The 15,902-nt window shown below is 37.7% G+C and overlaps 1 protein-coding gene across 1 annotated transcript in view; it reads right to left on the minus strand.

The window, feature by feature from the left end:
- The window catches only part of CBLB (Cbl proto-oncogene B, E3 ubiquitin protein ligase), a 122,495-nt gene that overhangs the window by 64,641 nt on the left and 41,952 nt on the right, over positions 1 to 15,902 (minus strand). The gene's annotated exons all lie outside the window — the stretch shown is intronic.

The following is a 15,902-nucleotide window of genomic DNA, read 5'->3' on the forward strand; positions in this document are numbered from 1 at the left end:
GAAAGACTCAAAATATAGTTTTCTATGTCCCTCCCCTCAAGATTCAGAATGCTTGCAGGGCTAATTCTTTCAGTCATTGAATTCCTCCAGTATAAGCAAACATCTATAAATACAATGCCCAACCATTCCTTATTTTCTGGATTTGTTCTTTGCTATCCCCCTTCCCATTTCCTTCGTACTTCAACTATACACCTGTGTTCTTTATCATTTTACTCCTCAGAACTGGAGCCTGATGCAGGGAGAAAGAACAGCTGTTTTAATGTCACTTCCTCAGCTTGCCCCAGGCTCAAGAATAAGCAAGAAGCTTTCTGTACTCAGGACAGATGGAAACATGACTTGGTGAAAGTTTGAACAGAACTCTCCCTTGCCATGGTACACCATGTTTATGTCTACATTAGCAATGTACTGCATTGCAGGGGCTCATTTAAAGTACGTATTTACCTAGTGCTTGTTTGATTTGTGAGGTTCGAGTCTTGCAGTGAACTAAGGGATAAAGTCAATTACAAGTGCCATCTGGGGGCACCCCCTTGTCCAAAGGTGAGTGTGTGTGTCTGTATGCATTTGTCCATGCACACACATTGCCTGCTACATATAGGTGCACAGTATCATAGAATCCTAGGGGTTGGAAGGGACCTCAAAAGATCATCTACAACAACCCCCTGCCAGAGCAGGGTCACCCAGAGCACATCACACAGGAACGTGTCCAGGCAGGTTTTGAATGTCTCCAGCAAAGGAGACTCCACAGCCTTTCTGGGCAGCCTGTTCCAGTGCCCTGTCAGTCTCACAGTAAAGAAGTTTCTTCTGATGTTTACGTGCTAAACATACTCAATATCTATTACTTTATGTTTTTCCTTTGATTCATGCTTAGTCATTGCTAACTTTCTTTTGCCAACTCAAACTGACACCATACAGTTCAGACCCCTTGCAGAACTTGATTTCAGTCATGCTCTATTTGAAGCACCACAATTTGAATCAAATTCAGAACACCTAAAGTATAAAAATTAAGAATTGATTTTTCATTTAGTATAAACTTGAAAAGGTCTATTGAATCAGTAAACATCTTCCTGTTAAAGATGAAAGATGCATTTTCCTGATTTAAAAATTAATCTTCTGGAGATACATCTCAATAATACGTTTCCTAAAATACAGGCAGCAAAGCCTGAAAAAAAGAACTGTGAGTTTGCTCACTTTTCAATAAATCACTATATTCTGAATCAATTTTCTCATCCACTCTGGGAAGGGAGGTCAGGCTAGAGAGTACTGCAAAGATTTCATAACTGAAGGACTTTTCAAATACCCAGTCATACACAACTTGAAAACAGGGTTTAATAATAGAAAAGTAACAACATCCCAGCCATAATCAGTGCTGCGGCAGCCAGCAGCAGAAGGTGTGAAGCAGTCCTACCATCCAGAATGTATTAAACAGCAAAGCGAAGCATGACCAGCATGCATTAAAACAGGTACATTTTGACTCTGCCAACTTTGTAATCACTGTATGAAAGCTGATTGAACTTTCTGGAAGGCAATATGGTCTAGCAAACAGAACTAGATAGGGAATTGCACAGTGCCACTTCCCTTCAGCCACTGGCCTGATTGAGGAGGTGGGAGGAACACCTGTGTCCTGCATTTACTGCCTGTATATGCACATGCATGGAGTATAATACTCAGCAAGCTCCATACTTGGAAAGCTCCAAACAAATATGCTTGACAGAATCAGAATATTCTTAAAGATAAAAAACAATGCATACACCTGTGCCTTGATCCTTCATAATTACTGGGTTTCACAGTCAGTAAGTCATTTTAGCAAGTTACTTATATCTCATGCAATAACTTGAAAATGCATAAAACTGATTACATACTGTATGTCTATGCCATTTCTACTGTTATGCTTGTGTATTGCTATCTCCCATGAAAATTATTTTTTTATTTTACAGCTATGCATATTACTAGGAAAAAAAAAACACAACAGTGTAGAAAAGAAGTCAGACTGTACTACTTTGCAGTTATGTAATTCTAAAAAAATTAGATTACTGATGCGTTTTCTTTTTCATTACATCTACTAAGTGTTTAATCTTTCTGCATCCACTTACATACATTTTGCTAAACAAGAACCGGCTGTCATAAACTACATCAACTTTCCAGGCTCATAATATATAACCCAATCCCCAGGCATAGAACAACAGTCTTCAGGGCAAGAATAAAATATATTTGGCAGCTAAGAATATTTTTCAGCTAGCTCTGACAGAAAAGTATACCAGACTATTACTAAATAACATATAATTCCTCTGTAATTCTTATTTAGAATAATTGTACAAGAAGCACAGCTCTATTAGTTGGCAAAACTGCAAATCATAACTACTTATGAACCAAGATAAAAGTAAGTTTTAAATGCTGTCATAAGGTGAATTGTTTATTTTAATTTTTAAAAAAAATCTATCCCCCCTAAATATTAAAGCTTCAAAATCCAAAGCATATGTATAGACCTCATTTCACATAATTAGTTATATTCAAAACAGATTTCTGATCCATACGCTACAGTTGCAGTAAAACACAGGGATCCTACAAAACACATGTTATTAATTCAAAGGGACATAATAACAGTCTTGTGATTCAGGTACGGAGGAGAGAAGTAGAGACCCATGTTCTTCTACTCTTCTCTGCATGTGTTCAGCATTTATCTATCTTTTGTGCTCCGGGATTCCACTCTGTGAAAAAAGCCCTTTCCAAATTGTTGCCTGCTTTTATTTGGCCACTACGAGGAAAATTATGGCTACCCATAAAGCCCCTTGACAGATTACACTTCTGTCATTAACTGCTAACAAGTGACACAGACAGGAATGCATTAAGTTCAGGACAAATAATGGGGGGAAAAAAAAAAAAAAAAAAGTATTTCTGAACAGATGTGAATTTCTGAAGACCTCCAGAACGCACAGGAACATGGCTAAAAGTTATATACACTGCTAGCAGTTCACTCTTGATAATCCAATATAACTCTAACTCATTGACAACCCTCCCCCCCTTCCTCTTCCAAAACTTCCCCTTCCACAGACAGTAAACATAGGAAGAAAAAACCAAAACAAAACTAAAAAAAACCCAACACTGCTGTTTTAGAAAACTAAGTATGGAATACAGTCAGATAATCTTAACAACAGAGCTCTTCTTAACACTTCAGAGGAAGTAAAGGAAAACAACAATTCCTGTTAACATGCTTGTGGAGAAAAAAAAAAACACAACTGTCTACGATCACATTTGGCAATCAGCTCAACTTTGGAGTTTTGCAGTAATTATTTTTAAAGCTATATAAGGACAGGGTATTATTCAGGAACCAAGGTATATGGGCCTATTCTTGGGTCTAAGAATAAGTGTGAGCTCCATTTCCTACTTGTCCCACTGACTCATGGAAACAATACAGACAACTACTGTATTTTTTCTGTGCTTTAGTATCCCTCTTCTGTAAGCCCAGGAAAGAGAAAAAAAAAAAAAAAAAGGGGGGGAGGGGGGAGAGAAAAGCAGCTTTAACCATGGTGAGGTTCAGCCAATAATTAAATACATCAGAAACAAGTATAAAATTGTCAGAAACTAGCTGGAGGCAACTACTACTTTTCCTTGAATCCTGAAGGAGCTGAGTAGGAAAGCAGTACCCTTCTGGAGATGTCTCTCCATCAGCACCTCTCTGACAGATTCAAGGAGTACTGTGCAAGCCTATTGTAGCTGTGCTATTCAGAAGGGACACCAAAAGGACAAGGTGGCTGACTTTGGTAAGATCTGGGCAAGGATGTCTGGGAAAAAGTTCACCAAAATGGCATCTTGAGTTTTCCTTTACTTAAAGATCATTGTGCACCAACACAGCACCTTCCACCAGCAGTCTGCTTCCTTTCTTTCTCACATTTTAAAGACCAGAAGAGTATCAAAATGGATGAAGACAATGCTTGAAGAATTCAAAATTTCATTCAATCTTTCAAAACTGCTTATCAGCTGTAATTTCTATAGTATGTGTATGCTCCCCCATGTATGCAAATATAAAGAATGGACATAATATACACAGGCTGGTTAAGAAAATGGAATACAAAGAAAGGAAGACGGCCAGGGTTTCTCAGAATCTAAGACTCTCTACAAACTGATGAGTCTGTCTACTCACTACTCTCTCTGATCTTTCATTTATAAGCCAGCACACAGTTGTGCCTAACCTACATCTCTTAAGCAAAGTTCTATCCATGGATTATATTTGTTTTTTATTAACAAACACTGCATACAAGCAGCAATAATGAATAGCTCTAGTCAGCTTGCTCATTTTGAAAATTCCACTACTTCCAGTTCTGTCTAAAGGACACTTATCCAGCACAGATTAATGTCTCCAGGTACTCAGAAAGTTAATCTCTTTTCTCACTAGTACCCAGGTGTATGAGGTAACAAATATATCCATGACATTAAAACACAAAGAGTGTTAGCAGGAGTTATAGTAACAAAAGAAATAAAGTCTGCATAAAGCAGGATTAAGTTCTCAAAAATGAAAAAAGTGTGTAAACAAGCTAAAGATCTAACAATTTTCCCTATCAATTATTATCTCTACTTATGCAAAAGGACAGAGGTAATAAAAAAAAGAACTTTCTAGAGAGTGCTACTCACAAAAAGAAATTTGAATAGAACTTAGCTTAATCTTAACAAGAAAAAAACACAATAAAAACTACTTTGTAAAGGATAGTCAATCCTATGACATTCTAAATAGCAACATAAACTAAGAGCTAACAGATTTGTTGATTTTATTACGCAAACATTTGAATGAGCTACTATATAATCTTTACAAATAGATGATTTAACATACTTAATCTGCTATGTTTAGAGATTTAGAAATAGAGCTGTTTAGTTTTATTTGCTACTGTTTAACTGATGGTTGCTTTCACACAATGGTTCCACTCATCAGTATCAACATGTTATTTAACACTACTCTGTTTCCTGCATCCTCCTCCTGTATCACTAACTGTACACTGACTTGAGTGTAAAGCCAGATATCTGTGTCTATAAGTGAAACTGAAGTTGTCACATAAATTCCCAGGAACAATGGTAAAACCTGTTTTTGAAAAGTTGAATTAAGTTACTGAGTACATAAATATGTAAAACTTTTTAAAAAACATGAGTTAATTAATATGAAACAGGAAGAAGCAATTAGCATGCCTTCACCATCTTCCAAAGCTTTCTTCCAGTGGAAAGAATATTCAAAAGAACACTTGGCCAAAATAGAGTCTGCTAAAGGCAGAAGTGTGCCTGGTGTAATTTTTGAGTAGCTGATTAGGACTGTTAACATCCTGTATTTCATTTCAAAGTGAGCTCATTAATTCATAGCATCCATCTACTAGAGGTATAACTGATAGCATCAACAGGTTTCACATTTCCTCATATAATCACCACCCTCATAATTCTTGCAAGGATTACATGGTTTGGAGATTATCCATACCATGGATAAAGTACATCCATGCAGGGGGGGTGAACTAGATTATATTTAAGGCCCCTTCCAACACAAACCAACCTGTGACTCTATAATAACACTGGGAGACTATCTCAATGTACAAATAGAAAGGGGATCAACCACAACCACACACACAATCTTATTTCTGGTAATTCTCTTGAAACCCTTTCAATTTTAAAATTCTTTTAAAAAATATTATCAAATATTTTTTGTTTGCGAGGCATAAGTTTAATAGTAATTCTACTGGTCAGGTCTTCTGCTATAGATAAGGGATCTGAACAGAAGTTTTAAAATAACTTATCATTCATAACTTTCATGTCTTAGGAATGCACACAAGTATCAAAACTGCTATTTTTATTTTTAGATTATTTTAAAATGTGCCATAACCTGCAGAAGTGCTTATTACCTGCTGTGTCACACATTATTTCCACTGAGTGCAAGTCAACAAGCTGTTCCAACATTCTTAAGAGACTGGCCAAAAGGGAATTTTCCAGGCTGCTTCTGAGACTTGATCAAGAGACAATGCTGAACTGCACGTTTTGCCCTAGAACCTAACTTCTTCTAAAGTTCTTGGATTTTTTGAGCTTTGTACATCATTATTTATATATGTGTTCTGGGGCAGTGGTAGGAGGTTCTCCTCAAAAGCTGAGCTTGTTGCTTTACCAAGACTAACCCTCTTCATCCCACATATCTTCCTGTTACAAGTATAATTACATGAGTAGAGGAATTCTCCAAGTCTACATCTTCAAAAATATATTTTTTTAGACTTCCAAATATATCAAAATAAGATTTTTTACTGTCAAGCCCTGAAATAAGATTCCATGTATACAGCCACTCATTAAAGTATTCTAAGGGGTTTTTTCATGTGTTCTAAACAACATGTTATTCACCGAACTGAAAGTCCACATTAGAGCTAACTAACACAGCAAAATAATCAGACTTCAAACCATATCTCAAGCAATTCCTAGTTACTGAATTCCTATCATATAATAAAAATGTTTCCTCAGATGCACTGTAATAAAATCCACCTGAAATCATACACTGAAAATTATTTAAGCATTAGTGTTTAGATGCAGCTTATTTGCAACATTCAGTTAAAAATCTCAGTGTCACACAAACGCATACAGCACAGAAATATAAAAAAAAAAAATATATATCTATAGTACTAAACCAGTATGTGAGCCTTAGAATAACCACTATTCTTATTTACTGAGTAAACTGACTTGCATTCAAAGAAGAAAGTCACCATCTCTGGGCAAAAGCCAATACAAACCTACTCTATGCACTTTCATATACACCCTCAGGCAATCAGCCCCTTGTCCACTTGCATACCCAAGAGCATTTCTAAACCATTTAAAACCAGGTACATTGCTGTCAGTTTGTGTTAGGAACTTTATCTGTACAGGACACCAAGTAAAGAAAAATCAAATAGTTGATTCCAAATTGTTACTTGAAATACTTTCATGATGCTATACCTACTTCCATCTCATGAGGATCAGGTCAGTAAAAATCTAACAGGACAATTAGGAACTATATGGCACCAACTGGGAATACAGCACAGACCTTAGGAAAAGTCTAATACACTTTCTTTTCATAACAAGGTGTGTGATTTCATACTAACTAGAAAAAACAGAACTGGCTAAAATATTTTCATCAGTAATTTGGATTGAGTAAAAGCCAATGCTAAAACTTGCAAGGATATAGCTAGACAGACAGCTGTATTCTTCATGAAAACTGAGGCAGCATCTTTACCTTCAGGAAGTACTAGCGTCAAATTTCAGTAGAGAAGTTGTCTGTACAAATCAAAATAAAGCATTTTGCTTCTTTGCTGCCCCCTCTTCCGTAAGAAGCAAAGGAAGAGGACAGCCTAACCTGCTTAATGTTTTTTTTTTTTCCCCTTTCAACATTAAGAAACTTACCCTATTTCAATAACTACACTTATGAACAAGGACCATCCCCACTGCTTTCAACCAGTGGTGGTATTTTCACATGTGGACACTTCAATATGGGAGAAAATAAAGCTACACAGTGATGCCCTAAGATAGATGGGCCTGGTGTGAATAAACAATTGGGCTAAAAAAACTGGAAGCAGAGGGTAGGAATCAGGGGTTTATGCTCAAAACGGAGGGAAGTTCTAGCTGAGTTATACAGGGATCTGTTCTGTTCAGAACATTCATGGGAAAGCAGCGAGCAGCAAGGTGACAGTTTTTGTTTGCATAAAGCTATTCAAAGGCTATAAGGCTGACATATTTGCAAATAGCTGCAGAGTGACTGAACCACAAAAATGGCAGATGAAGTTCAATATAAATAAAGGCAAAACAATGTATCTGAAAAAATAATCTTGACCTGACCTACAAAAGGGCAGGCTTTGAGTTAACTATTGCCACTCATAAGCAAGACACTAGATTATGACAGGTAATTCCACAACAATATTGACTCAGTGCTCATCAGCAATAAAAACATAAACTGTTATTAATTACTAGCAAAGGAACAGGGAATAAAACAGAAACACAATTATACCACCATACAGAATCACAGTCGTGTCTTACCAAAGAATCAGATACATCAAGAGACAACAAGGATTACTGAAGGCAAGAAGTGGCTTCAAGCTGCAGAAGAACTGAGTATGCTGGGACTCTTCACCTTGGACAAGTAACAACCGAGGAAATCTTGCAGTCTACAAATTGCAAGTGGCATAAGGAAGATGGATGGGGTCTGACAGTAACTAGAACATTAATGAAGCTGACAGGAAGCAAGTTTAAAAAATCCCTGATCTACAGAAGTTGTTGCCCAAGGACACTGTGGCACGTTTAAATAGGCTTGAAGGGAGACTGGAAAAACACCAAGAGCAGCTTCACTGAAGGTTACAAGCATAACAAAGAACAACAAGTTCAGGAAATCCCCGAGTTAAAAATGGCTGAAGGCTTGGAGAGCACTAGGAGAATGGACTATACTATGCATGTTTGCCCCATATATGGTTCCTTAGGTATCTGCTTATGCTCACCATGGAAAACAAAATGATCATACTGATTCAGACTAAGTGTCTTAGGAATTTAGGACATGGTATTTAGGACCACTTCACTCCTCGTACAATTGTCTGTCATACAAAACCTTTAATACCTTACAATTAATTTTGGATGCCGTGGTGAATTGAAGCATCCTCTTACTTGACAACCAGTCTTCTTCACCCCCAGTTGCCCAAACTGCAGACTATCACAACTGTGGCTATGCATTCCTACCAAAAGAGCAGCCTGGCAAAGTCTGGCATTAGGAAAGGACAGACAATGCTGTAACACTGCAAAGATCCAGAGAAGTACAAGGGTCATTCAGGAGCAGAGAACTATGCTGTGCTTTAAAATGACAGATGCAACAAGAAGCCAGAAGGGTACTTGCAGACACTGGAGAAGTGAGTAGTGTTAAGAGGGCTGATGGCAAAGTTGAATCACAGATGTCTTCCAAGATAATCAACTTTAATAATGAGAGCCAATTAAGATAACATTTCTAAAATTAGTCCAAGAAGCTCATAAAGGGCAAGAGTCCAAGGAGGATGAGAAAAGGTTAATACCACAACTGGAGTGGAAACATCAAAATTCTAAGTGGCAACATGGCAATCTGTAAATTTACTGCTAAATCTTATCACATGCAAGCTATTAAAATAATACACATTAATACAATTGCAACTGGAAATAAAATACACTTAAATTCCTTCCAGTAAAAATATCTTTTTTAAGGTATGAAGGTTCTAAGTGCCACACCTGATTTTTATTCCCAAGAGACTAACCACTTGTGCAGTTTTGCCTAGCAATGCAGTTTACTTTGCTACTTGCAAAAGTAAACACTTTCTGTGATTATGGATTCCCATAACAATCAACCAGTCTCTGAAAATAAATTGCTTTGAAACAGGAATATAAAACTAAAGACAACAATGTGCTTCTATCAAACACTGAAGCACTACAGCTCTTCCTATCAAAGCAAGTAAGAACAGAGAAAACAGCAGACATCATAATTCAAATCTTAAATTGAAACAAACAAACAAAAATCCCTAGATGCTAAGAAATCCAGCTGTAAGTTTCTAACCAATTTTTTTTCATGAATCATTTTCAAAACACATATTCTGGCAAGTTATTGCCACCTGAAAATACTTATATTAAGATTATATGAAATTGTATATACAATGTTTAGTTTATGGACCCAAGATTTCTCTAATACCTGAATATTGTAGCTAATTTTGTAAAAGCATACATTCAGAAGAACCACCAGACTAAAATATTCAGTCAAAATCATATTCCCACTTCTGGTTTTCAGATAGTCATCCTGGGATAGGAAAAGAGCATTAATTCCCAAAGTGTAGCATATATTTAATTGCCTTTTTATACTATGAATAATAGGATGACTGTTTAGATCTGGAGTGGAGGGAAACAGAATTTCTAAATGCATTCCCTCCATCTCTGGGAAGCTCAGAGCACCAGATACCATGGCAGATGGCCTGCTGAGGTTTGGCACAGTTTGAAAAACTCGTGACAAAGAGCTACACTTGCTGTGGCATATTTGATGTTGGAAACCACTTTCTCTAGTACTAGCAGTTTTCATTCTACGTAAGTGACAGAAACTAGCTGACATAAATGCTATTGCTGTTGCAAGTCAGATCCATCTCTGACTGACTGTAACAAATACTTATGATCATAAGATATTGCCTGATCTTATAGTCAAATAAACTGCAAAGCCTCTATCTGCTAAAGACACTGAAATATAAGAACAATGACAGCTGTCTACAACAGTCATATACTAATGAAGCAGTCAACCTTAGCTTCTCAATCTCTATCAACAAAAAGACAGTATTTTGGTGAGTGTTTGTGCCCCACATCCCTGCACAGCCTGCCCTGTCCCTGGCCGCCTTCCCAGAAAAAAAACAAGGCCCTGCACACCAGTTTCCACCAGAAATCCCACATTACTTCTTCATTCTTCCTATTCCCCAATGGCTGAAAGTAAATTCTTCATCTGGCTCCCAGAGAAGAGAGAGGAAAGAAGGTGACAGGCAGACAGGAAAGGGGCAACAGGGAAGGCAAAGGCAAAATAGTTTTCCTGGGGCTTCTTGCTTCCCACCCACCAAGTCACATTCCACAGTTCCACAAGGGAGAGCCCCCTCTTTAGTATGGAAGATAAAATAGTCTCTGACATACAGTGTTCTCTTACAAAACACTCATCCTTGGAAAAGACCGAAACAAAACATGAAGCATCCGGTACATTGCACTCACGCGCTCTCATACCAGTCTAAATTCCACCAGATCACAGTAAACGTTTGGGAAGGGAAAGAACCATACTTCATGTTAATACCCTGAACACACAAAATTCCCAAATACTTCTCCAAAGAGCCTGAGGATTAAAAAGACCTGGCTGGTATGTCAGAGTGACTCATTGCTTAAGTCTAGAATATTAAAAGATTAGCCAGCCAGAAGAAACTTTTCTTTTGCCATGAGTGAAGTTAGTTAAAACAGAAAGAGACCTACTGAAGGTATTGTGAGAAAAATGGCAGAAGGAACTGGGAAGGACATTAAAACACTTTTTAGAAGGTGGGTGGTAAAGAAGGGTACTTATAAAGTGAACTTGATGATCTTAGAGGTCTTTTCCAACCTCAATGTTTCTATGAATCTATGATTCTAAAACCCTGAAACGAGAAAATGAGATAAGGATAAAAAGGTAAAAATGAAAAGTGGAAAACACACATTTTTTACTCTTCCTTCAGAGCTTTATAGCTCACATTTTCCTCCATGTTTAGCTACCTTAGTTGCACATACAATTCAAAACAGACTAACTTGCTAGTTACAGAAGACACATGACTAACAAGGCGAAGCAAGTTTTTATTTCAACAACTAAGTAAGACCTCAGTATATTGGAAAAAAAATAATGCAGGCAAAACATACAAGTATGTGAAGAGAAACTCAATTTGATTTTTCTGTTTCTTCAACTTTTTGTAGTATGGTGTAAGGAGACTAGTAATAACAGCAACAGTGCAAAAAACAGTGAGCAATTCAACAGTATCTCACACAGGCTGTACATAACTCTCTTGAAGAATATGAAAGCTATTTAGTTCCACAAGCAAGCCTTTAGTATATGTTAGGAACAGTGTAAATAATTCTGAATTGAGACAGTGCTAAGCAGCAATTTCAATTTGCTATATTTACTCAAAGAATCTCAACTGTGGAAATAATAATGTGTTTCAAAGCATTTAATTCTGAACAGTCTACTCTGGCTTCACTTAAATGTTTTTAATAGCACATTTAAGCAAAATGGCATTGGGACAACTTAGCTACTTTCGGAAGAAAGTGCAATGCTAAATAAATCACAGCTAATCTAAACTCTCAGCTCACTCAATGGTAATTTTAAGTGGAGATGAAGCGATAGGAATGTGTTCAGGAGAAGGATCACTCTTCCCACAGAAGAAAGTTGAGTTCTCAGCTACAAAGTTTAACCAGTCAAAACACAGAACATTAACATTGCAGAGGATCTCTCTGAAACAGGTGTGACCCTCTGAGCAGATGCTGGGAGGTCACAGACATCTTGCTGCAGGCTGGATGCTTGAATATGTCATGTGAGGTTCTAGCTTTCCACACTTGCACCTGTGCAAATTGAAGCCCCAAGTGTAAAACGTCACCCATTCCAACTTTGTACAGCTGCAAATAAGTGCACAGGTGCAGCTTCCTTGTGACTCAGGGCCAACATGTTCAATGCCATGACCAACCAGCACTGCATCTTCCTCCCGCAGTCTGCAGCCAACGCTCTACAATGGGTATTTAAATACTTACAATGGTTATTTTTATGACCAAGGCTGTGTGGGGGAACTGGAAGCATTTAATAAAAACATCCATCTTATTTGTACACGGGAAATTCAAGCCCGCTTTCAAGATGTACTGAAGTAATTTCACAGTCAATTTGTAAAGCTCAGTGGATTCTGCTGTAAACAAGTCTTGCTGAAAACAAAGTTCCTCCCACTGTAAATCTGAAGCTATACTCAAATGGTCTAATTCCACCTAGCTCACTATGTGCTTATTTTTGGAAACTCATGAAGGCCCATGGAAAATCTGTAATAATAAAAAAAAGGCAAAAAAAAGAAAAAGCTGCACGTAATCCGTTCTAAATTACTTTGACCTAAAATTATGCTTTTCCACAAGTATTAGGATTCTCATTAAAAAAAAAAAGACTTCCCTTGATTTAAAAAAATTAAGAAAAAAAAAAGAAAATCATAGGCAGTTATGCTTTGTTTCAAAAATTATCATAGCACATTTTTCGTACCAGTCTGGTTAGCCACTTCTGCTGCTGAATACTCTCTCTCAAACCTACAGAACTGCAAATATTTCTATTTAGGGTAAAAAAGAAATTTTCTTTGGCTTCCTTTCCAACTTTCTAGTTTAAAATAAAACCAACTTCATTTTTTTTTCTCAAAAACTAAAGATTTGCAAAAGTTTCAGGTCAAATATTTGTAAGGAAATGACTGGAAAGGGAACTTTACAAAAATGCATGGCATGTAAGTTACAGTTGACACCATATACTGTATCTCTCTGTAAATAAACCAAAAACAGACCCTTTCAACCTACAAATTCTGAAAAATCCTGAAATAATGGGAAGGCACAGAAGATAAAGCACTCTACAACTTGCTGTAATAACAGCTTACAAACCTCAACGTATGTCATCGAAGTATTAGTCAAACGTAACCAGTCAACATCTATCAAGACTGCTGTGACTTATTCCCAGATCCAGAACTTAAAGGGACACTTACTATTTTAATGGCAGCCACAAAAGCTGTGAGTGTGACAGGTTAAGGGTTACCAGACAAAGGCTTCACCTTCAATGCTAAAAGAGTATGCCATGCATCCATGAGTTAATATGGATTAATAGATATGCAATAATCATATGTAGATTCAAACAAAACCCATAAACCCTCCTTTCATGAATGGCTACAGTCCACAGTACCCATCACTACCTACTGCAATCTTGCCCCAATATATCTTTTACATAGCAAGGATTAAAAATGAAGAAGTCACAAGAAGTGTCACTCCACAGTTTATTACCTGTTTTCTGACAAGTAATAAATCCTTAGCCTAATTACTAACCTATAACTACTGACTTGTATAATGATCAGCTTCTACTATAATCAACTGAAAGAGTAACAAGGTCCCTCTAAAGATAAAAAGCCAGAAACATATAAGAAAATTCTCATTCTACATGGATGTCTCCATTCAGATGGCTTGACCAAGTGTTATACTGCTAAAGACAACACAAGTCAGTGGTAGAGATGCAGTGGATACTTGCAAGGTGCTCCAGAAAGGTCATCTAGAGAATGGTCTGGGGTTCTAATAAATTTCTGTGCTATCCCTTCTGACCACAAACTATTTAATTTCCTCAATTCAAGAATTCCTCACCAATCCTTCACTGTTTAGTCAGGTTTCATGCGATTAGTTATCTCCATGTCTGGAAAGGTTTCAGCTTATGGTGAGGTAGAGGTATGACTTCCTGAAACTCCATCAGAACGAGTGTTTGTTCTGGGATACCTTGAGGGGCACTTACTGCCTCCTCTGCAGCACTGTTCATCCTCTGGAGACTGTGCAGCTTGGCAAAAAGTCTCTTCAATAGACAACAAAAGACAGTCATGTTGGTTATCCTCCATTACACAGGAAGAGGTGATCCTTTTATTACCAGATTCATAAAAATCACACTACCAATAAAAAAATACAAAATAAATAAAACAATGTAACATTGATTAAAAAAACCCTGAGCTGGACATGTGTTTGTTCAGACTCCAGGGCCTAAACACTGTTTTTAAGCATTGTCCCCAGCTCCTTGTTTCCCTTTCATATTTTCAGTTGCAATTAAGACTTCTCAGGTGCATGATGTATCACAATCAGACACCAGTCACACATTTACGTACCTTGCGTCAGATTACAGGTTTTGCGCCCTCAGGAATGAAAAGCCTTCCCTTGCACTGTCAGTCACTCCCATGCTGTGTGCTACTTTGGGGTGTATTAGAAAGGGTGTGGTTAGTAGGTCAAGGGAGGTTCTCCTCCCCCTCTATTCTGCTTTGGTGAGGCTGCATCTGAAATATTGTGTCCAGTTCTGGGCCCCTCAGTTCAAGAAGGACAGGGAAGTGCTTGAAAGAGTCCAGCGCAGAGCTACAAAGATGATTAAGGGAGTGGAACATCTCCCTTATGAGGAAAGGCTAAGGGAGCTGGGTCTCTTTAGCTTGGAGGAGACTGAGGGGTGACCTCATCAATGTTTACAAATATGTTAAGGGTGAATGTCAGAAGGATGGAGACAGGCTTTCTTCAGTAATGTCCAGTGATAGGACAAGGGGCAATGGGTGCAAACTGGAGCATAAGAGGTTCCACGTAAACATCAGAAGAAACTTCTTTACTGTGAGAGTAACAGAGCACTGGAACAGGCTGCCCAGAGAGGTTGTGGAGTCTCCTTCACTGGAGACATTCAAAACCTGCCTGGACAAGTTCCTGTGTGATGTGCTCTGGGTGACCCTGCTCTGGCAGGGGGGGTTGGGCTGGGGGATCTTTTGAGGTCCCTTCCAAACCCTAAGATTCTGTGATTCTGTGAAAGCACCTCTAAGCAAAGGAGGGGTCAGGCAGGGATTCCATTACTGCCACAAACAGGATCACAGGCTGAGGTGTGCTCCACCCTTGGGGCAAACTACCAGCCACACCTAACCCCTAAGTCAGACAAAGTCAGACAAAGAACCTTTGCTCCTTCTTTCACAAAAGACTATTACCATGTCAATAACTTATCTAAGGGTTAATGAGTCTGTGAGCTGGCTGCAACGTCACAACAGTGTGACTGAATTTGTTTCAAAACAGGGTGTTAAAATGAGTGCTTTGAACAGCTTTTGCTATATCCTATAGTGGACACATAGCTAACATTTGCTTCCTCCATTTTCGGAAAAAGTGAAGAAGGCGAAGTTACATTTTTAACAAGACAACAGTGAACCTTGGCAAATATCTAAGCGCCTGATCAATTAAAAAGGAAGCCTGAAGATATCTGGTTAGTGGTGATACAACCCCAAATTCTGTAACGATCATTTTCTGTTTAAGAAAATACTTCAATTGTGAATGCCAGCAACTAAAAGCAAGAAAAAAGAGTAAGGGAAGAAGAGCTTGTTGGTTCTTTTTTTTTAATATATAGAGAGCAAAAAAACAATTTGGCATGCATATTTTCTAATAAAAACATACCAGAATGTTTACAGTGTAACAGCCTGAATATTCACTGTCAAAAGCACAAAGCCATTTCAGCATCTGTTGAAAACACTGCATTATCTTGGAGTGTAACTATGACACAAACACACAAAGCTATAAATACAGTTACATCTGTAGTTTTTATCTAAAGTAATCAGATGTTTTACATGTGAATATCAAAACCAGAAGGAAAACATCAGGTCTTGATA

Source organism: Chaetura pelagica, unplaced genomic scaffold, assembly GCF_000747805.2.
Source record: "Chaetura pelagica isolate M959 unplaced genomic scaffold, ChaPel_1.0 scaffold101, whole genome shotgun sequence".
NCBI classification, from domain to species: Eukaryota; Metazoa; Chordata; class Aves; order Apodiformes; family Apodidae; genus Chaetura; species Chaetura pelagica.